Source organism: Stenella coeruleoalba, assembly GCF_951394435.1.
Source record: "Stenella coeruleoalba genome assembly, chromosome: 21".
NCBI classification, from domain to species: Eukaryota; Metazoa; Chordata; class Mammalia; order Artiodactyla; family Delphinidae; genus Stenella; species Stenella coeruleoalba.
The window spans coordinates 31,243,586-31,266,043 of record NC_137167.1 but is presented as its reverse complement, the minus strand read 5'-3'; positions in this window follow the sequence as shown (position 1 = coordinate 31,266,043).

Genomic DNA, 22,458 nt, shown 5'->3' with positions numbered 1-22,458 from the left:
CCTTAGTCTTTACCTCTTGGGTGTAGCAATAGAGAATCTTTTTCCTTTGTATTATTCAGAATTTTCATAATTTTATGCATTAATATTTTTATACTGAGAAAATTAAAATTGATGGTTAGGGCTTCCCTGGTGACACAGTGGTTGAGAGTCCACCTGCCAATGCAGGGGACACGGGTTCTTGCCCCGGTCTGGGAGGATCCCACACGCCGCGGAGCGGCTGGGCCCGTGAGCCATGGCCGCTGAGCCTGTGCGGGAGAGGCCACAACAGTGAGAGGCCCGCGTACCGCAAAAAAAAAAAAAAAAGTTAAAGTAGCTTGTAAGGAGTTAACTAGGTGTTACAAAACACCAGGTGTTACAAAACACTTTTTAAAAATAACTATGTGATTATTATTAAATTTATTTATATTATTCATTTATTTTTGGCTGCATTGGGTCTTCATTGCTGCACGCAGACTTTCTCTAGTTGCAGTGAGCGGGGGTTACTCTTCGTTGCTGTGCACGGGCTTCTCATTGCGGTGGCTTGTCTTATTGCAGAGCATGGGCTCTTGGCACACGGGCTTCAGTAGCTGTGGCACGTGGGCTCAGTAGTTGTGGCTTGTGGGCTCTAGAGCACAGGCTCAGTAATTGTGGTGCACGGGCTCAGTCGTTCTGTGGCATGTGGGATCTTCCCAGACCAGGGCTCGAACCCATGTCCCCTGCATTGGCAGGCGGATTCTTTACCACTGTGCCACCAGGGAAGCCCCCTATGTTATTTTGAATTTGAAAAGATACATGCACCCCAATGTTCATAGATGCATTATTTACAATTGCCAAGATATAGAAGCAACTTAAGTGTCCTTATCTAGATGACTGGATAAAGAAGATATGGTATATATATATATATATATATATATATATACATACAATGGAATACTTACTACTCAGCCATAAAAAGGAACAAAATTTTGCCATTTGCAGCAACCTGGATGGATTTGGAGGGATTATGCTAAGTGAAATAAGTCAGACAGAGAAAGACAAATTCTACATGATATCACTTATATGTGGAATCTAAAAAATACAACAAATTAGTGAATATAACAAAAATGGAAGCAGACTCACAGATACAGAGAATAAGCTAGTGGTTACCAGTGGGTGGGGAGGGGCAATATAGGGGTGGGAGAGTGGGAGGTACAAACTATTGGGTGTAAGATAGGCTACAAGGATGTATTGTACAGTACAAGGAATAGAGCTACTATTTTGTAATAACTGTAGAGTGTAACCTTTAAAAATTGTATAAAACTTTAAAAATTAAAAAAAAGAACAGAAAACCCTACATGTAAAAGCCCCTAATATTGGGTATTGTAATACTAATTATATATAGCTTGTAGATCAAGACGATTAGGTGTTTGTATTTAATATATAAGCTCTGATAACCAGAATTTAGAGTCTACAGGACTGAAGATAAAGAGAAAGGCTGAAATAAGGCAAACACACATGTGAACCACTAAGGTTATTCCTGAAACCTCAGCAACATGCAATGGTAATTTATTTTAGAGCACATGGCATAGATATAGAGTAGATTATAAACAAACAAATACACACGTATCATGTGTACAGTTGGTAAACTACAAAGTATACTGTTTATTTTATAATGTGAGTTTCACTTTCAGAGGAAAGTGTTGCTTATATCAACACCAAATTTCAAAGAAGGACCTCAGGCCTTTAGGTATTGCTAATGACGAGCAGCTACACCACTACTGCAGTCAAAGCTGAAAGAAAGTAGACCATGTAGACACCTCATCCCCAAATGAGGAGCATCCCAATACATAGTTTACTTTGCATGTTCTATCCCCCAAACTGAAAAATGGATGAAAAAAAAGCATGATTTAAAATTAAGTAATACATTTTGCCGTTGCCATTGTTTTGGTGCAACCCTTGCCAATCAGCCACATGAAAAGAATCAAATAAAGAATTCTTTAATTCCCAAATAATATTCATAGGAGACATGCATTAACTTTATCAAATACCTGAGTCCTCCATTTCTCCTACTGCATCCAAATTTCATCTATCTCCTCACCTTTTCCTTTGCTATTGTTGAACTGAAAGATTTATGGCAGTAGCAACTGACTGAAACAAAACTGGCATTAATAAACTTACTGTAAATCTACTCTTTGTCCTTCACGAGAGATTTTGTTAAAAAAAAATAAGTAAGCATCACCTTTTAATGATTTTAGAAGAGCTGGACTATATTTTCAATTTAATCCCTCGAAATCAGAGAACATTTTTCTAGTTTATTGAGGGATGGTTTTACTTTCCTATTATTTTTTGGTCAGTCTTCGAACTTTCACTAAACTATCACCTATTCTAACCTCTATAATGGCTTTTCCTCTTTTATTTACATTAAAAAAGTTAACCTTTATCAGAATTTACCCAGTGGATAGCAACAGTGGATTTCTAAATGTTTAGATAATCCACTCCAGGTTTCATTTGCAAACAATGAAAAGCCACTTCAACTAAGTAGTTCTGTCAGACATAGACAATGACTGTCCTCTTATAAACTAAACAAAAAATGTTTATTATGATGCATGTCTGTCACTCCACATTTATTCTTCAAACTCATTTAAATTATTTACATTTTTCTAAGACTGTTTTGAACAGACCAAGAATGTGAATATTGCTTGGTATTTTAAGTGTTTTTACATTTCACAAGGCACAGACCCTTTTACAATGGGTCAGGAATGGAATGGTAACCTGGAATGGAGCCAGGGGCAGTGCCGAGACGGCCAAGTCTGGGGAAGGGGATTTGAAGCCAAAACATGGATTAACAGCAGTGCTGCCTCTTGCATCCATTACTCCACAACAAGAAGCAGTGAAAATTCTAAGGGGGCAAAAAAATGTCTGGGATAGGGTACAGATCACGGACTGTACAGAGAGGTGTCAGGAGTGTACAACTGCCCGTATGTTTTTCGAAAGCCAAAAATATAGTTTATTTGTTGCCTATGACAAATGGTCCTCAGCACCAGTATGGGGTATGGCAGTACCAAAATGTTGTGTGACGTATATTAATGTTACTTCATTTAAACAGGATAGGAGTTTATGTGGTTTTAATATCATGATTGAGTTGATTACGTATTGTTGATTGAAATGTAGAAATTTTCTGTTAAGAAATCCCCCCCCAAAAGAAATGTCAAATATATTGGTAACCAGGGAATTCTTCAGAATGAAAACAAGCGGAGGAGAGGGAGAGAAAATAATCAAGTAATTCAAGGATTTTAAACTAGATTTCTCAGTACTTCTTGGAGGCCTATAGCTGGGTTCTAGATCACAAAGTAGTGTAAGCAGAATGATACCTTCCTCTCTAAAATATGTCCATGCCCCAATCCCAGGAAGCTGTGAATACGTTATATTCCATTGCAAAAGGGACTTTGCAGTTGTGATTAAGGGTGTGGATCTGGCAATGTCGAGATTCCTTTAGATTATTCAAGCGAGGAATTCCTGCAAGGACCAGAAAGAGGACCACAGGAAATGAAGGCATCCCCAGGTGACAGGAAACAGAGACTTCAGTCCTATCATCTCATGGGACTGAGTACTGCCAACACCTGAATGAGTATAGGTCCCTGCAGGGTCTATAGAAAAGAACACAGCTCTGCTCACATCTTGGTTTTAGTCCAGTGAGATCTGTACTGGATTTCTACCCCCAGAGCTGTAAAATAATAAATTTGTATTGCTTTAAGTCACTAAATTTGTGGTAATTTGTTTTGGAAGGAATAGAAGACCAATACACAAAGGTTTCCTAAACTTGTATGCAATATTTGGTATATTTGTGTGTGGCCATTTTTCTGATGAAAGAAGCTGTATATTTCATCAGTCTTTTAAGAGTCAATGAGATAAACAACAAGGACCTACTGTATAGCACAGGGAACTGTATTCGATATCTTGTAATAACCTATAATGGCAAAGAATCTGAAAAAGAAATATATATATGTATACTATATACATATATATATATTTACTGAATAACTTTGCTGCACAGCTGAAACACTGTAAATCAACTATACTTCAATTTAATAAAAAGAGTCAATGACACACCATAAAAAAAGCAAGAACGATTGAACTCTATCATCCTTTCCCATACTGCAGCAGTAAAAACATCCTCATTCACTGTGAAAGCAGAACATTTCTCATTTTACGTATTCAACTGAGAAACTTGTGTTTTGCGACGAACAACTCAACACAAGAGCGCACTCTCCCCTCGCCTCCCCTCTCCTCTCCTCTCTTTTCTTCTGCCTTGCCTTCCATACCTCCAACCAAGCAACATTTGGTGCTTACTTATTACGTTTCCTGTGAACTGTGAGATATTGTGGATACTCAGGGGTGGACTGTGAGTTCCTACAGAACAGCATCTTTTTGTTTTGTTCTGTTTTTTTCTTTCAACTCTCTACTGTGTCTAGCAGTGGTAAATTCTATTAAACTATTCACATGATTGAAGCAAAACATAAGGTCCTATATCAAGACAGCGACCTGGACTACATACCATGTGTAATTCTGTCCACACCATTGATGCAGTCTATGTATTTGTTTATTCTTTCTATATCTAACTCATTATTTTCTGCAAAAAAAATAGGAGAGTTCCCAGATTTCTACGGGAAAAATATCTCAGTACCCTCAGATTAATTTCCAAGATAAGAGTCTGGATGGATCGTGGGGAGATAATGGTATAGGAGCTTTGATATTTCCCACTGATCACCTTGACTCTCTCTGCGATGTTTTCTATTTCCCTAAGGCCTAAATCCACCCAGGCTCCAGTGGAATATAGTTAATGTTCAGATATGTAAGCAGAAGCTTAGTGATATTTATTAAACAGACATTATAGACCAAACTCTATTTGGATAAACCACAAGATTCACAGATAGAAAGAAACCCTAGGGGTAAATGAATACATTAAAAGTTAAATGGGGGGCTTCCCTGGTGGTGCAGTGGTTAAGACTCCACCTGCCAATGCAGGGAACATGGGTTCAAGCCCTGGTCCGGGAAGATCCCACATGCCGCAGAGCAACTAAGCCCATGCACCACAACTACTGAGCCTGCACTCTAGAGCCCGTGAGCCACAACTACTGAGCCCAAGTGCCACAACTACTGAAGCCCGCACGCCTAGAGCCCATGCTCCGCAACAAGAGAAGCCACGGCAATGAGAAGCCTGCGCACCGCAACAAAGAGTAGCCCCTGCTCGCCGTAGCTAAAGAAAGCCCGCGTGCAGCCCAACGCAGCCAAAAATAAATAAAATAAATAAATTTTAAAAAAATTAAATGGGGGAGGTTAGATGAGAATTTGATAGTCTCATTTTCTAACTAGGTTATTTCAGAATGACTTGAAATTATGTAGTGAATGAGAGAGGATGATGACTGACAATGACTTTGCATGCAGTAATCTGCTTCCTATTCAATCTTATTTAAATATTTTCACAGGATATCTGGAATTGATAAAGTTTTAATAACACGTGCAGAAGTTTCTCCTTAAAGTGTGCAGAGGTGTGCTGAGCACCCATACAAATGGAAAATGAGAGGAAAAAAGCCTAGAGAAGTTGGAAATATGGTGAAAATTTTTAAAAATGAGATTCAACTTCAAATAATGTGAGGAAGCGTGTCTGCAGAAAAACAATCAGAAACAGGCATTCAGTGGGAGACAACTGGAAAGCTGTCAAACCGAACAGGACAGAGGGGAGAGGACACCAGATGATAAATTAGATAGCACTGAAACACTGTGACAATTTGGAGAAAAAAACTAAAGATCACCTTGGCGGCCACAGGATGTTTCCAAACAAGAAAGTACACCTGAACTAGAATTCACTTTGAGATGGTATTTTCTCTTTTTCAATGTTGAAGAAATCAGAGGAACTGGAAGTCATTCAAAAAAGAACAGCAAATACAATTAAGAGTCTAAAGGGTTTGATTTATATAGTGAGAGGGAAGAAATAAAATGTGCTATCCTTGGCTAGGGACTTCTAGAGAGAACATAATTGTCCAGCGTCCTTAAAGAATTTACGTGCTGAGTCAATAGAGAGTGATTTAGTTCAATAAAAGGGAATCTAGGCAGAAGCACAGGGAGATGAATATAAACTCTAACGCTGAAAACATTTTTCGAATTTTGTTAATACTGAAAACGAAAGTGTTTCAACTGGTGCTGACTCAGAGATCTGCTGTTTTTTTTTTTTTGAGGTACGCGGGCCTCTCACTGTTGCGGCCCCTCCCGTTGCGGAGCACAGGCTACGGACCCGCAGGCTCAGCGGCCATTGCTCACAGGCCCAGCCGCTCCGCGGCATGTGGGATCCTCCCGGACCGGGGCACGAACCCGTGTCCCCTGCATCGGCAGGTGGACTCTCAACCACTGCGCCACCAGGGAAGCCCTGCTGTTGTTTTTGTTGGTGTTTTTCACCCTTTTTGAGAGTTATGCTAAGTGACCAAGGGAGACAGTTGTGGGAAAATTCTTTATGCCCCTGTCATTCTCTTTCTAACAGATTGAGACCTGTCCTTCATAGTATAGAAATAGCTACTGATCTTATAATCGTAGCTTTATAATAAGTCTTGATATCTGGTAGGGCAAATCCTCCCTATTGTTCTTCTTTTAAAAGACTTGGATGTTTATTTTGTCTCTTTATACATACTCTGTGTACCTACTGATTTTAATAGTTTAAACTATTATATTAGTCTGCTCGGGCTGCCAAAACAAAATATCATAGACTGGGTGGCTTAAACAACAGAAATTTATTTTCTCACAGTTCTGGAGGCTAGAAGTTTAATTATAAAAACTTAAATATATAAGAGTGTCAAATGACATCATCATGTATGGTATATTAACTTGAAGGACTAGTATTAAAGTGCTAGTAAGAAAAATGGAATTGTTTAATTAGAACAGCTATAACTCCAATTATGTTAAAATAATTATGTTGATGAGAAAAAATGCATAACATACATATATATGCATATGTGACACACGATGGCTACTGTTATTTTGTATGAACAGTAGAAAGTGGAAATCAAGGTATTTACTCCACTTATTTCCTTTTTCTTTAAATGTAACATTTTCATAATTTAAAAAATAGAATGCCTAGAAAGAAGCATTGCAACTGTTTTTACAGAGGCTCATTATTAAGAGTAAACAGCTTTATTTCCAGAAATCCGTGTCACATTGCGGATAAACTTGGTACCATACCCATTCATTTACAGATGCTTCTCATCTGTATATTCTCTTCTGGGCACTTTTCTAAGCATCTGAACCAATTCACATGTCCAGCTGATTCTATACACCAATTGGCTTGGGCCTAGGTTCCCGAACCAATCACTGGCAAATGGATGAAATTACTCTTAGCCAATCAGTGCGACCCCCAAACCAGGATTTTGTAGTAGTAAGCACTGATTTTAGAGTATTCCATCATCACTTATATGACATATTTGTTAATGAAAAAATTTACAAGACTCTTCAGTCAGTATAACTTATAGCACTGAATATATTAACTTCTAGCTATTAATATTTCTAGCTTTTATAACTTAGAGGACGAAAGATGAAGATATTTTAAATATTTTGAAGAAATTTAGAAAGACAGCAACTGAAAAACTATAAATAAAAGTTACCTTACTTAATCTAAACAGTTTCAAATACTTTTAGTTTACCATCTTTGCCTCTCATACTCAACTATGGATTGAAAAGTTACCTATGAGAGAGAAATTATTTACAACACATTTATTGCATAACCTAAAGAAATTTATGCCCCCAAATTTAAGTCATTCTTAATAACGGAAATAGCTAATTGACCATTATTTGTGACCAAAATCTAATTAGTTGGAAGATCTGACTATAGAATTTCTTTTCAGAATTACATTTTGATATTTTTCCAAGAGATGTTGTAACCTAAATAAAACTCTTATAATGATACAAAGTTATAAACCTAATGTAGCATGTGAATCATCATGTTAGTTATACTAAGCCATTATGGCTAATTCTCCTTTGAAAACTTTCCAGGAAGAACTTGATCTTTCTGTCTTAGAATATGATCCCTGTATTTAGAGAATCTAAGGGCCCTCTAGTTGAGTAACAAAAATAGAACAGATGATGTTTTAATGGCAGTTGAACTAAATATTTTGTAGCTGTTTCATAAAAAAGAAACTCTGGGGATTTCCTGCTAGTAAGTGAAGAATAAGTAAAATGTCAAACCTGCTGGTATAAGAGGTCAGAAATTATATCTGAAGGCGTCTAAAGCTATAATTGTTTCTCAGAAATAAAAGCTATGGATATGGGAAGACATTATAATAGATTTCAAAATACTCATGGTTGTTTGGTAGAAATATTTGAACTTTATCTTGAAGATAAAGATAGTTACCCTTATAATAAAAGGGTATAAACTTTGTATAGTTCTTACTGATTCATGTTTCATTAAAAATTCTATAATTTAATATTATCTTACATGCATTTTGAGAGAAGGGGAAACTGAATATGGCAAACTTTCAGGGTATTTTATGGACAAAATATTCAAAATCCCAGATTCCTAATCTCTGACTCATTGAGCTATGCTGTCTAGGTGAATTAACTTAGAAAGTAACCAGAAAAACTTGGGTTTAAATTACTTCTCCATTAGTCACTAGGTGTGTATTTTGCGGAAAGTGACTTGATCTTTCTAAGCTCAATTTTCTTAACTATATAATGGATACATTAAGGCATCAGTAGATTAACTAATTTGTTGATAAGACAGCAGCTATATTTTAATCAGCAGAGCCATAGGCAATACCTTAAATCCATTCTGAAACAAGATATAAATTTAAAAATTAAAAATTTCTTATTTCTACTAATGTCAATTCACCTATAGTGATGTTTCAGAACCTTGGGTGCACATGGGAATTCCATGGGGAGATTTAGAAATTACCGCCTGGAACTCAAACCTGAAATTTGTATTTAGTTGTCTTGGTTACGATGTGGACACCAGGATATCTAGAGATGGACTTAAAGGATTAATTATTAGAATTTATCCCTGTATAATTTTGAATAAGAATATATATTTACTTTTAAACTTGATGAATAAGCATCATATTTAGACAGCCTCAAGTATAACTGCACAGCTCTAAACAGCACGTCAAGCTTCACTGGTATTTCCAATTGATTATAAGCCCCTACCAAACTCAAATTAATGATCTGTAAGGAGTATTAAGTAACACAGAATAGAACTCCCCAGAAGCAATGTGCTTGGCTCTCTTTTTTCTCATTCTATTCACCCCCCTGAGTGATCTCTTCCTCTCCAGGCCCTTGAATACCATGTATATGCTGATGATTTCAAATGGCCACCAGCCCAGACTCACTCCCAATTTCTATACCCATGGCCAACAGTGACATACCCAATTATATATTGGGTATATAATATCCAATTATATATCCCCAAAGCACTTCAGAACCATCATGATCAAAACAAGATTTACTCCTTTCTCCTTAAAATCCTCTCTTCCCTCTTTATTTACTATCTCATTAAATAATACCTGTTGCAGAGACTCCAAAAATAGTGGGTGGACCTCCAGCTACTACCTGTTCAGATGTCAGGACAGATGATGCCACACTTGCCTCAAGAGGGTATGAAAAGGTTTACTCATCACCTAATGAGGTTTTATGGGGAGAGCAGGGGAGTCCCCAGTCAGGTCCCAGAACGTCTTGAGCAAACAGGGAAAGGAGACTGGTTTGGCTTTTAATGAGATTAAGGGGTGGGGCTGGGGTGAAGGTTCCCTTTTTGGGTCCAGGTCTTTAGTGGTTTGAACTTCCCAGAGGTGCTAAAGGAGAAAGAACCTGGGGTTTCTTAACAGATTGTGAGGCAGAAGCCGTCAGTCACCCTTGATTAAGGGTGAACTGCAGTAATGACTCTGGCTCCATGTTTGTCGTGAATTTAGAACTTCCTGACCACCCATATAAACCCATGAAATGTACTGGAATCTAGTCAGCATACATCTTTAGTGGATCACTTTCATTCTATAATTATAAATTAACTGGTGTTATTCCTAAGAATAAATGCAGTGTAGTAGGTCTATTAAATAAGGGAACATTGGCGATCCTGCACAGACAGATAATAAACTCTAGGATACAGTATTGAATTTGAACTAACACAGAGAAATTAAAAAAAAAAAAAATATATATATATATATATATAAGTGACTAGAGTAGTACATCTGTATCTATTTATACACACATAAAATAAAATTAAATATATTTAATATTCTATTAACTAAAAATGCATGATGAATTTTAGGCCAATTTATGGTAATCTTTGTAAAAATAGGCATGTATTACACTTGAGCAAAAGATGCTCCTATTAACAGCTGTTTCTTTAGATACTGTCCCTTGGTGATACTGAATAATTCATAAACCCTTGGGGCCATAAGGTGAAACACTGAAATTGATATAAATAGTGTAAAGTTATACCACGTGAAAAATTAAACTTTTGTTTTTAAACTTTGGTCTTTAATCATGCTGTGTTCTCTAGTTAGTAGCCTCATGATCTTTTCCTTCAGTCCAAATCTCAGAAGATAAACTTTCATTGCTAAGAAGTGCCTTAGTAGGTAAACCGCATGGTTTATATTTACCAGAGTTGTGGCCAGATTTGACAAGAACAATTAATCACAATAGTTCTTACAATGGCAGAAATGGATGAACTTAATTTTTTTTCTTTTTGAAAGGAAGAGAAAGGGGGAAACAAAATCTCTTAGAATTTGTTAAAATAGCTTATTGACAAATCTGTAAGACAATTATGATAAATATGGACTGCAAATTCTCTGGCAAATTATTTTGTTATTGTGAGTATTTTGACCTTAGTATTAGTTTCTCTAAAAATGAATTTGACCAAAAAAAAAAAGAAACTAGTGGTCTTTTGAGTAAATGAATAAAATACAGACTGAGAGTAAGGAAATAGATTTTTTAAAAAAATACCCTATAAAAATCTTTGGTTATTTTATTTTAATTCTATGTTTGTATCTATTAAAATATATCCTAAGCAGATATTATTTTCATAAAAATATTTGTTTTCTCTAAATTGAAAGAACTACTTGCATAATCCTGGAAAATAAAAAAGAGGTTGCCTCAATTATGTTAGTTTAAATTATTTTCATTTGCTGTATGGACCGATATAGTTCTACCCCAATGTAGATATTTTAAGAGAACCTGACTGACAACTAGAAGAAATATCCAGCTGAATGGATTCTATTGCCAATAACATGCCAGGCTTGGCTACCCTGAAACCCTTTAACCACAAACACCTAAAGATTCTAGATAAAGTGTTACAAGTTTAATGAATGGCTTTGCTAAAGGAAGAAAAGAGAGTATCCAGAAATCCTGAACAATCAGGCAAAAGAAGCCAAGTCCCAGCCGGTGAAAACTTAGTGAAAATTGCACGCTCTTCACTAGGTTCTTAAAGGTCTTCCACTCTTACTGCAAAAACCATTCAAATCTTCACAACAACCCCCTGAGGTGGGCACTATTACCCTAGTGAACATTACATAACTTGCCCAAGGTCACACCTTGTAGATGGCGGACGTGGAATGAGAACCTAGACAGTCTGACACTGGAGTCAGTCAACTTAACCAGCTCACGGATTAGAAGTCCCTGGATGTGAGATAACACAGCAGTCTCAAAGGCTCTATAACAGTGTTCAAAAAGATTAAAAAGTACATAGGAGTCATAATGAAAGAACAAGATAGTAAAATAAGAATAAACATGTTTGAAAAAGATCTAAATAGAACTTGTGGATGTAAAAAAAAAGTCATTGAAAGTAAAACTCATTTTACTTTAGTAAAGGTTACTTGAGTAAGCTATTACCGCTAAACCTAGTGGAACGCTGAAATTACAGATTAGATGAAGTTTGCTATATCTGTTTTTCTGTCACCGATTTGGGAAATGAAAACACATCATATGCTTGTGTATTGTAAACTTATAGCTCCCTAGTTTCCTGCTGCCTCAACGTCCCTGCAAATAGGCTGTGAGTACCCCACCCGGTTGACCTGGAGCAGCAGTGTGATAAGGCTGGCTGGCCCCTGCACAAATAACCCATTTTGTCCTAGTGACATCAGATACATCAATGAAACCCGTGATGCCTTTCACTTGGGTACTCCAGCCCGACCTCCAGTAAAGCACTTGCCCAAGGGTCCCTCCCTCCCTCCCTCCCCACTTTCTCTCCCTGCCCCTCCCCTTCTCCCACTCTTCTCTCAGCTCCCACCTGCTTGGTTGAACGTGCTCCCTTGGCGCTCCTTCCATTGGCCCCCCTCTTGGTGAGTACTGACTGTCTCTCTAGGACCTGTGAGTATAATAAACTTTGTGTTCCTGCCTCTCCTGTGACCCCTCTTGTGGCCGTACCTGATTGACCATCTCATGAAAGAATATAAGGCAGCTGACTCCCAAACCTTCTTCTTCAACTTACACTTGACCATAATCCAACCACACAGGTCAGAAAATGACAATCCTACAATGTACCCAGGTGGAAGAGAACCAGATTATTGGAAAGTATTTACATTATACTGCAAGTATCCTTTGACTAATATACATACATTAATATGTACATATATTTTGAAAACTGGGGGTGGGCAGGGTGGGATAAAGAAAATGAATCTATTCCCTGTCTTTTTAGAAGTGGGAGAGAATCACTTAAATGACGGAATGCATTTGGATGGGCACACAAATTTACTCAAGGGAGGATATAATGGGAATAATTTTAATTTTTTAAATACTAAAATGAAAGGTCTAGGTTGTTGGGCCCTAGATGTTGCTCCAGATATAGTTTTGGCTAATATATCTTATTATTTCCCTGAGCTTTAAGGTTAAATAATTTTTTTAATATTACTGTATCATTACTGAATTTTCAGAAGCTTACTTTTCTTATAATTAACAAAATCACATTAATAAATCACTGTACTTTTTATTCTCTCTCTCTGATATAATATACAGTCACCATAGTCAGCATGAAATAATTAGAAACAGAAAAATAACCATAAATTCCAATACCTATGGGAGTAGGATGCTTTTTTCCCCCCTATTTTGACAAAGAGGCACAAACACACATTGAGATAATTTTACAAATGAAAATCGGAATGATCACTGAGAACGTTCAGGTACCTGGGGAGATCAGGTAGCTTGCTGAAGGATGTCCTAAGGGGTAGACCTAAGAAACTAGGGTCTGTGTGAATGAAAAACTCCAACTCTTTCCCAGTCAAGCGACCTCCTGAGGTGACAAGAGAGGAAGAGCGAAGATAGTAGGGCGAGAAAAGGAGGGAGGCATCCCGATGGCATTTGGAAGAAATAATTTCACCCTCTTTTGAATGCCCGGAGTGCTTTACCTGTAATTATTTAAACCCTCTCATCTCTTCGAACACACACTAATTTTAATTATACTAAAAATATCTTCCATCATTGAGTATTATTACTTTGCCTCCACGTACCTTTTAAAGAGCATTGCATGCATTCATACACTTACTTCGTACAGCACATTTATAAGGTTGCTGCAATTATAATTCTCAGCTTACGAAGGAAGAAGAAAAAAGATTAAGTGGCCAGCCATGACCACACCTGGCAGGTAGCAACAATGCCACGACTTCTTGAACAAATCAACGAATAAATAAACACTAATCTTTCACTACTACTGTAGTCTCTGCAAACAGCAGGCATGTTTTCTGACATTTTATATCCTCATATTTTTCTAATTTTTTTCAACATTGATAGCAATAAGATTGTTGAGGAAAAGTAAAATTTTTTTTAAAGATTCTAACATATGAGCTAGTAAGCAGCTCAGAAGATCATGTCAATTCTTATTAGTAACATAAGCACTTTTCATTTGACCATTTATTTCTTACCCCTTTTCATCTCATTTCTAATCTGATTTTATTCCGCGCCCTTTTCAAATCTCAAGGAATCTCTTGAATATTTCTTGGCCTCCCGTGATGCTGTGCATCTGTCCTGGGAATTCTCAGGCAGATGACTGAGGTACAGGGAGTCGGCTGACTAGCCAGAGATCACACTGGAGCTACTGCAATTTAGGATTACAGCCTGAGGATCTCTTGACCCTGCATTTCCTCTCCCCCAACAACCCCCAACAATTAAGATTAATTACCTCAAAAAAGAGTAAAACAACCACAAAACCCAATAATTACTTCATTCTTCTCACAACTGAGGAACTGAATAACAGACTAATCAGACTTCATGGATCACAATTCAATAATCAAAGGAAAGAAAGAGACACACAGCACTTTGCCTTGAAAAGGTAAATCTGAAATAAAGGCTTAGATGGGAAAACCAGAAATTGCTAAGGAAACACTAATGGCTTGCCTTAGTATCTGTAATCCGTTCCATCCTGTTCTGCATGTTCCAGAGAGATTACTCTTCGTCTAGTACTTTTCCTCAAACATGGTATCCTTGAAAGAAAAAATTAAAAAGTATGCTGTGGTGTGTTTCTTTTACTTTGAGTTATTCTAATTTAAGCTAATTTAGTGCACTTCAAATGTGCATGTAATTAAGCATGTAGGAAGCTTTTCTTCAATAAGCGCAGTTACGTTCAAAACTTTTAAGAACATCTACAAAAGAGCCTCACACTAACCTTCTGGCAAAAAGTAAATAAATGACCACACCAACTACTTAGACAATGCAATACTTGACTGAAAAGACGCACGCACAAGAAAATAAAAGAGAAAGTATAATTTCAAATTACTTGGAGTACATAAGTCATATGGTTACAGGGGAATTTCAGGCATTTACACATCATTAATTAATAGGTGGTCTAGACTGACAAACATATGTGTTCAATTATGACCCATTGATATAGTCAGGGACTCTGATATTTTTCAATTTAGCATAGAATGGTCATTTTACAATGGCAAATATATGTGTGTGTGTATATATATATATATATATATATATTTACAGAAACATTAAATTTTCTTTACATATATATAAAGTCTATAATTCACTAACAATTTAAGAACAGAAACAAAAATTTTTGAAACCTTTATTTTTATAAAATAAAATGACTGGAATTAACATTTCCATTTCTTGAAAAGAGGACACCGTTTATGATAAATGTGAGATGTTCTCTATGAATATGATACATGTTCCACATCAATGCAAACTCTTCTTCAGACAGTCATAATGGATGTGAATCAGGTATATTAGTACTTTTTTCATTGTTTCTTCTTGAGTTGAAATTGAGGGCAAGGGAGGACAAGATAAGAATTTTCATCAAATGTATTAGTTTGAAGGAAAATATTAAAAGAACCTAAAGATCTTATGCATTCAAAAATGTTCCTGCTTAACATTACAATTTGCCTTAATTTTCTCTCTTTCTCTTTCATTTCTCTCCTTTTCCCCATCTTGCTATGTATATTATCTTGTACAAATTGAAAGCAGAATTGTATTAAAAGAATTCCAGATTTGAAAAAATTTGTGATTGTCTTTAGTTGAGAATATACAACAGATTACTCGCTTGGTCATATTTCAGGAAACCTGTCTAAGCTAATAGTTTAAAGAATTTAAATACATTGTTACCAGTTTTTCACTACATCTTGAATATTGTAGAGATCTCTACCCTAGTTCTTTTAAATGCTTCTTAACTTTTCCCCCCATATCAAAATATCTCCTCTCATTTCCCTATCCACAAATAAAAAAGCAGGAAATAAAAATCAGAAGCTTTTAATATCATACATAAATTTTTTATAACAAATTTATGGTGATGAAGCAAATAATAAAACTATTAACTCTAATTTTAAAATAAATATTATACCAGGAGCATAAATTTATTTTGTATAAGCAATTAATGTAATGTTTCCAATTAAATGCGATATTATGCTTTTAATAAAAACTTCTGGTTTCATTTTAAAAGATAAACTCTGGGTTGCACATTTTTACAGTAAAAATAATTAACATGTTCAAGTTTTAGTTTTCAATATATTGCCAAATGTAAGCTTTATACTAATTTAAACTTTAAAAAGGTACAGTATTTAAGTGTATATTACAATCCTTTTATATACAACCATGAAAATAACTGTCTTCAAAGTGTCAAAAAGACTGGCATTTAGCATCTGTCTTTATTTCAGGTTGAAACTTTGATTATTTTTCTATAGGCTTCTTTAATTTATTTCTTCTTTTTCTTAAAAGATATCCACCTCAATAAAACTGCAACATTTTAACTGATGATCACTTGATAGATTAAAAAGATAAAGTATATTTTGACAAGTATATATATTTTAAAATACACTATCAGTCATTTACCTTTTAAAAACTTACACGTTTAACCATGTCTAACGTACACTTTTTTTTTGATTGCCCTTAAAAATCCCCATGTCCCTCCTTTATATTTTAGTCTTTTGAGCACGGAAAAATTTCCCTGTATCTTCTCAGCTCTGGTGGAATATGTGACTCAAAGCATGTATTCAATAATTGTTTTGTGATTGTTGAATAAATGGAGTCCACATGGTTTAGTATGTACATAAATTATATTGCTGCTATTATTCCTAATCATTTCCTTCAAAACATATTTAATCATGGCTTCAGTGTTGTTCATTTGTTAATTTATTCAACAAATATTTTTAAAATATTTGGATAAGGAATTGACTCTTCTTAATTAAGTAACAACAGCTATCCGATCCTCTGTGCCTGTGTTAACCTTCCTGAACATGGCTAAGTCCTTGCATTCCTAAATTTTAAGCATATGTCAGATCCATTGGCTGGGATCTGAGCTGTGGTCCTTCTTTAGCTTGTACTATCATCTTGTCATCATGCTCTGGTATGACAAAGTTTACAACTAAATGGAAAGAAAGTGTTATTAATTAAATAATATATAAATGATGGCTTTCAGAGTGGCTTACTTTATAAGACAGTAGATTTCAGAAGCATCTGTCACAGAGTCTGGAGCCTTGAGTCTCATTTATTTTGCTTTGTATGTGCAAGTAGTCTGAGCTCTTTTTTACTCATCTGCAAAAAGTGAATATCTCTATCTAGGCAACACAAGATTGCTGTGTTAATTAGCTTGTGAATATGTGAAAACACTAAAAAACTATAAAGTGATATTACTATAGGATTGGCAAACTATCACCTGTGGGCCAGCTGCCTGCTTCTGTAAATAGAATTTTATTGACTCACAGGCCTACCTGTTGATTTATGTGTTTTCTATGGTAGCCTTCAGCTGTAACGGTAGAATTGAGTAGTTGCAACAAAGACCTCAGGCATGCAAAGCCTAAAATATTTCCCATTTAATCCTTTAAGGAAAAATGCTGACCCCTCCTAATAATATTAATACTAATAGTTACTACAAATAATAATAGCAACAAAAGTCAATGGGTATAACTCTAATGGAAAATATCTGAAAAATTCAAGTGCTGATGCACTGTTTGTTTCTTCAGGAAATGAATACTGTTGATTTTGCTAACTGATCAATAAAATCAAACAGCAAGTTTTTATTTTAAGAGTAAATTTTTATTTCCAAGCTTAAATTTAACCTTTACATAAATGTGTTCCCTTGTTAATCATTATAATGACAATGAGAGCTTATTAAGCTCTCAATTTCACACCCATGTACTTAATGTTTATACTATACTGTTTAATACTGATTACAAAAATTAGAAAGAATGCGGACATTAGTGCATAATCATAAACTTAAATATATTTATGATATTTAAATTGTGGTACAGTGAACAGATGTCATCTCCATTTACTTGGCTTAATTAAGACTACAGATTAACATTTCCAAGTTTTAAACTATCAGAAACGAAAATCAATTGGACCACTTGATCTAAGGTAATTAGAGAAATATATTCACTTTATTAGATCTTTGGATTAGAGGTAATTTGAAACCAGCAGTGATCAAGCAAGATACCACATCAAAAATAATCTATCAGACATCAATAGTATATAAAGTCATTCTTTGTAAAAGGAAGAGCCAGAGGAAGTTTTATTATGTGTAAAAGTCAGTCGTATAACTGACAAGTACAGACTTACGTGAGGTTCCAGTGAAAGGGAGGCCATACAATACAGCTTAGATGATTTATTTGGTCTTTTATTTGAAGAGACTTATTCTTTAAAGGTATTTCATTTGCTGATATATCAGTTGAAGTATATCACATTTTGAATATGATATTTCTCTGAAGAAATCAAAATAATGTGTTCTTTCCTTTTATGACATACAACAAAAAAGACTGACTTTTCAAAGATTCTAACAGTAACTACAGCTTATAGTAATTAGGCAAAATACTTAGACTATTACATGATGTTTAAAAATAAAGCATAACCTATAAAACAGATATCCAAATGACATAGGACTTAAACAAACAGGTTTCCTAGTTTCAGAGTTATATATAAATCATCTTGATCTTTTGATACAAATCAAAAATTGTCCCACCTAGGATCTGCATTCAGTGTAGAATGAATCTACTGTAATTCTAGTCTGTCTTCATGAACTTGACATATATTGATAAACTAACAGAAAAAGTCTTCTCAGAAGGAAAAACCATCACTATATTATACTTTGACTAGAAACTCAATTATTTCTTAAGATGCCATATGACTGTACTTTGGGGGACCTAACTTCTAAACTGGTGCCCTATAGACACAGGCTTAGTATAGATCCATTCTTTATGAGGCTTCTATTCATAAAAATGTTGCATACTCATACCTTTTTCCTGATTGTATATTACTTTAGAAGAAAATCAGCTAATGGGAGAAATTTACAGGAAAAATGTTTAGGATTTCTCAGAACATTCTTAAGATGTGTCAACTTATTCTTTAGTAGATTACAGAATTGTTTTTCTTTTTTAAGCAAAGTTTATTAATGCTCAAGTTGCCTAGTGCTGCAAGCTTTTGGGGACTGATTATAAATGCACTGCTCTGTAATACTGATACATGACACTTAATTATGGACTTAAGCCAAAGGAGAAATATCAAAGTTAATGGTTCAAAAGTTAAAGGTCCATAAACCAGTAGTTTTCCTTTTTTAATATGCAACAAAGAGGTCTATAAATGGAGCACTAGAACAAAAGATATATTAAAAAATAAAACATAATTCTACCCTATTTTTGGTCAAGAACATTAAAGCAAGAATAAAGGAGGAGTATGCTCAGAGCAGGGGCAGTGAAGAAATGGCTGGACCAATACACGTCCCCTGCACCTTCACGTGGCTGCTGGGCAGGGCCAGTGAGACAGGGCTCAATACTGGAAGAAGTTATACTGGACAAATTAACCTCAAAAAAAAAAAAAAAGGAAAATCAAGATAATGAAGAAAAAATTGAAAAAAAAAACTGATGAGGAAATGTGGTAATGTATATCAATAAAAATCTTTAAAAATGTTAATATATATTAAAACCTTAATGATCAATGATTCCTAGAAAATCCTAATAATCAATGTTATAATCAGCAAACACTGTGGTTCCAAAAACAAGTAGAACAATATATTTCTTTCAAAAGCTTCTCCAAAACCTTACATTCTTCACATATGATAGTCATCAAATACTTGTTTGAATAATTTAAAATTATGAATATATGTGTATATATGTATATGTAGATATGTGTATATATAATATATATAATTTTTAAAAGCTGTTTTTAAAAGATTAGGTAAATGGTAGTCATTCAGAAAGTTCCCAGTAAATTCAGTGTAACACTTTCTGTGGCTACTTAACTAGCGCCCTGTGTAACTAATGCAAGCAGCGTTTATTACAATTTAAATTTGTATAACAAATGTTATAACAAACTATTAATGGGTGAACCAGAATAGCTATCTTTTAAAATGCCCTTACTTCCTAATATGTCTCTGTCCTTTTAACAATGAAAATGTGTAATTTGTATACGGAGAAACTTCTAGTTTATGAAAAACAAAGTGTCATAGAAAAGTATGTCTTTAGGAATCTGTATATTTAACAACATACATTTAACCAACATTGACTGAGCACTTATGTGTTCTCAGGCTTTGGATGCAGCAGTAAAGCGGGCAGACAGTGTTCCTGATCTCTCACTTCCCGCTGTATGTGGAAGTTAGCACATTTTCCTGTGTCTTGTCTGCTCCAATCACAAATACAGACTCAGTTTTTCAGAGGCTGCAGATGGTCATTGGCTTGGGCAGTTTAGCAATGTTTTCCTTTCACATGGTGAACGAAGTCTTATAGTTATTCTTCTGCTGATTACAGAAGCAGAAGGTAAGACTAAGAACATTGGGTGTATGTTAGATTCTCAAAACAAAAACAAACAAATCAGAAAGCTAAAAGTGCTAAAAACAGTTTTAATCAACTTTTCCAGTGACTTGGTATTATCCGTACAATATAAACTCAGACATTTGGAGTAGCTGCTTCACTCCCTGGGTTATGGCCCTACGAGGCTGTGTCTGTTATCAGTCTATTGATCCCATTTGTCTTCATGGACACCACACCCTCAGACAGCAGGTGAGCAACCAGGGATCATAAAAGAAGAGATGAAAGGCATCTGAGATTGGACTGTTAACATACATTGGATGATATACACTCGTACTGTTATTTCTATAGGAGAAAATTTGGCAAACATTTGACTAATTTCATTAAAGAACACAGGAAATTTGGATCATTTCAAGTACCATTCATCATCATGTGAATACCTGAGAATGAGTGTTTATATTTGATTAAATCAACAAAACAATTTCAACAATCCTTTCCTCTCTGTGTTATTATAAATCTTACCTGGAAATCATTAGTATTTCTTTAAGTGCTGAAAAGACCCTCTTTGTATGGCATGAGGAATAAGCCTAAGATTTTACCAAATTCTTCATGTTTCTGTTAGTTTTTAAGTTTATATGAAAGCATTTGCCAATATACTTGATTGAAATTATATATATATGTATGTATACATATATATATGTACTTAGCATAAATAAGAATATTCAGGACACAACATCTGAACAGACATTGTTCAAGTCTGCCGCTGCAGCAAGCACAGCAGTGTTCCCAAATAAAGTTCTGTGTGCCCAGTAAGTTTAATATATAAGGCTCTCCAAATGCTGGCTTTTTGTGAAAAAAGGGAACACGCAGAACACATGGGTTACTGCCATACATTTTAGCTACAACCAACAGTGGATATGATCAAATCATTGCAGCTACTTATTGTTTTTCATGCTTCCTGTCACTTTGCCATATATTTCATTTAATTATTGCTTTAAATGAAACAATTCAAAAGTCATTCTTTTTTTTGCAAAGAAAAAACCTGGAGTTAGATGAGAGAATTGTAATTTAGAGAGTTAGCATCAAGCCAGGATAAACAGGTACTACTTAGTAATGGAGTCCCATCATTACACACAAAAATTACATATAATTGATCATCTTTCAAACATGCAGTATGTATGAGACTACAAAATCAGTACTGCAAATTGGTTGAACTGTAATCTTCCACTTTCTCAGCTATGTAGTTGCTTCAAGAAAATTAAATCCACAATTTTCTCTTTGCTTTTCCTTTCTGACGTTAAGTGTGATCAATAGGTTTATGTTTCATTTCATTTCATTCCCATGAGGTAGGTGATCTACAAAACCACAAACACACCAAAGACAGAAATGACTTTATACCACTAATTCTGGTTGTTTTCATAGACCTAATCCTGGAAGTAGGAGCTGCTGATGGGCAAGTCACAGCCTGGATTTAGCCCACAGGCAAATTTTGTTTAAGCAGCACAATATTTTAAACATTTGGAAATTTTGTGCATCATTTCTAATCTTTGACTTCTCTTGAAGATCAGAAAAAATCTTTCCATATGGATCCATGTTCCCATATGGTAACAAGCAGCTGGACGTGATCTGTATCTGCCACAGGCTCCACCATTCCTATTGCCTTACATACGGTGCTCTGCATTGATTCAAACTGCCTGGAGAACACCTACATTTTCTGGCTTGGCTGCATTTTTCCATGACTTGGTCCCTAGCACAATCAGAACACAGCAATTAAGCTTTCCCTACATATTTAATTGGTATTTCCTATTTGCTTCCTTATCAATTTTGTATTGACTAACTAGATTCATACAGCATATGATACTGAAGAGTACAAGACTATAGAGACTGAAATCTCATTTTATGAACGATGAAAACTGAAAAAGCTAGAGTTTGAGTTAGCATGTGCCCTCTGGCCACTTGTCCCCAAAGCCTGAAATCTTAACCCAGACACTGTCTGTGTGCCTGTGGTTCGGACCATTGCACAACCTGACCTATGTAGACAATTCCTTGGACAAAACTGATTCGGATTTTTCTGGAATCCTAAATTGTAAGTACTAAACCCCTTCAGAACCTCTTCGATGTCAAGAGTTTAAGTTGAAGCATTATCATTATAAATTATAATAATTGGTTCAAATCCTATAATAATGCCTTTCAATGAAAACTAAGTTATTATTTTTAGTTTTTAAAACAATGTGTATAATGCTAAAAATGGCATTTATCTGAAGATGGTAAAACCTCTTATAATACATATATGCAATATGTGAGA